Source organism: Penaeus vannamei, chromosome 16 (genome assembly GCF_042767895.1).
Source record: "Penaeus vannamei isolate JL-2024 chromosome 16, ASM4276789v1, whole genome shotgun sequence".
NCBI classification, from domain to species: Eukaryota; Metazoa; Arthropoda; class Malacostraca; order Decapoda; family Penaeidae; genus Penaeus; species Penaeus vannamei.
Window position 1 is genome coordinate 40,659,562 of NC_091564.1, and position 2,500 is coordinate 40,662,061.

At 36.1% G+C, this 2,500-nt stretch overlaps 1 protein-coding gene across 2 annotated transcripts in view; it reads left to right on the forward strand.

Annotated features, from left to right (window-relative positions):
- Positions 1–2,500, forward strand: part of LOC113822132 (fibroblast growth factor receptor 3) — a 14,720-nt gene that overhangs the window by 3,975 nt on the left and 8,245 nt on the right. The gene's annotated exons all lie outside the window — the stretch shown is intronic.

Consider the following 2,500-nt stretch of genomic DNA (forward strand, 5'->3'; position numbering starts at 1 on the left):
ACAGCTGCAATAACCTTGAGGTGGCTGTTGGGTAATGAATATGATAATTAATTAACGAATGGCAAGGATAACAGCTGCAATAACCTTGAGGTGGCTGTTGGGTAATGAATATGATCATTAATTAACGAATGGCAAGGATAACAGCTGCAATAACCTTGAGGTGGCTGTTAGGTAATGAATATGATCATTAATTAACTAATGGCAAGGATAACAGCTGCAATAACCTTGAGGTGGCTGTTGGGTAATGAATATGATCATTAATTAACTAATGGCAAGGATAACAGCTGCAATAACCTTGAGGTGGCTGTTGGGTAATGAATATGATCATTAATTAACTAATGGCAAGGATAACAGCTGCAATAACCTTGAGGTGGATGTTGGGTAATGAATATGATCATTAATTAACTAATGGCAAGGATAACAGCTGCAATAACCTTGAGGTGGCTGTTGGGTAATGAATATGATCATTAATTAACTAATGGCAAGGATAACAGCTGCAATAACCTTGAGGTGGATGTTGGGTAATGAATATGATCATTAATTAACTAATGGCAAGGATAACAGCTACAATAACCTTGAGGTGGCTGTTGGGTAATGAATATGATAATTAATTAACTAATGGCAAGGATAACAGCTGCAATAACCTTGAGGTGGCTGTTGGGTAATGAATATGATAATTAATTAACTAATGGCAAGGATAACAGCTGCAATAACCTTGAAGTGGCTGTTGGGTAATGAATATGATCATTAATTAACTAATGGCAAGGGATAACAGCTGCAATAACCTTGAGTTGGCTGTTAGGTAATGAATATTATAATTAACTAATGGCAAGGATAACAGCTGCAATAACCTTGAGGTGGCTGTTGGGTAATGAATATGATCATTAATTAACTAATGACAAGGATAACAGCTGCAATAACCTTGAGGTGGCTGTTAGGTAATGAATATGATCATTAATTAACTAATGGCAAGGATAACAGCTGCAATAACCTTGAGGTGGCTGTTAGGTAATGAATATGATAATTAACTAATGGCAAGGATAACAGCTGCAATAACCTTGAGGTGGCTGTTGGGTAATGAATATGATCATTAATTAACTAATGGCAAGGATAACAGCTGCAATAACCTTGAGGTGGCTGTTAGGTAATGAATATGATAATTAACTAATGGCAAGGATAACAGCTGCAATAACCTTGAGGTGGCTGTTGGGTAATGAATATGATCATTAATTAACTAATGGCAAGGATAACAGCTGCAATAACCTTGAGGTGGCTGTTAGGTAATGAATATGATAATTAACTAATGGCAAGGATAACAGCTGCAATAACCTTGAGGTGGCTGTTGGGTAATGAATATGATCATTAATTAACTAATGGCAAGGATAACAGCTGCAATAACCTTGAGTTGGCTGTTGGGTAATGAATATGATCATTAATTAACTAATGACCTGTAATAACCTGTAATTATCTCTAGGGAGATAAGGATAGCGACGGTGTTAAATTTTAGTATTGTTATTATTGTTGTTAATGGTATTATCATTATCATTATCATTATTACTATCACTGTTACTATGGTTATCATCATTATCATTATATTATTGTTATTGTTTGTTAGTTATCGTTGTTTGTTATCATTCTTATTACTATTATCCTCATTGTTATGGCAATAGTAATAATAATAATGGTAAAGATGATAATAATAATAATTATTATTAATACCATTATCATTATTATTGTTATTATTACTAATATCATTATTATTGTTATGGTATTGGTTATTGATAGTTAATATTACTGTTATTGTCTGTTATTATCAATATATTATTATTAAAACAGTAGTAGCGATAACAGTAATAGTGTTGTCAACCTCAATATTACCTAATTACCACTATCATTATTGTTGTTATTATCATCAAAGAAAATGATAATGATGCTAACTAAAATAATGGTTAGGTAATTTTCTTTATTACCTTCGCCTCACCGATATCGACGATTTTGGTATCGTTGGATTCCTCTCACTGTCCACATTCCAAATATGTAGGTTTTATTGCGCGGAAACCCCCCGTTAGCGAGAAACTTTGCCCCGATTGCAAGGGAGGGTATGGAAGGTTCTAGAGAAAATCGAGGTTAAATAACACTAATGATATAACCCACAGTGATAATAACCATGGTTATTCATATGACTTTCCATTGCAGGGGGCTGCCGCCCCCCTAACCCCCGCCGAGGACACAAAACCTCCACCCCGTATTCCCGGCAGGCTAGAGCGTTACACAATTCTCGTCGATCTCGGAGCGGCGGACGTATTACATTTACCTCGTAACATTCCCACTGAATCAGCATACTAACCTTGACATAGTCAGCATTGTATACACACGATTGTAGTATAATCAGGATGAACAGAGTATACCATGAACAGAAGAGCGCCCTCGTGGGGGGGTTTTGCGCCTCTGTCGATGTTATGCTATGGCCTCAAGGTCGAGTTTCCCGTCCCCTGGAACC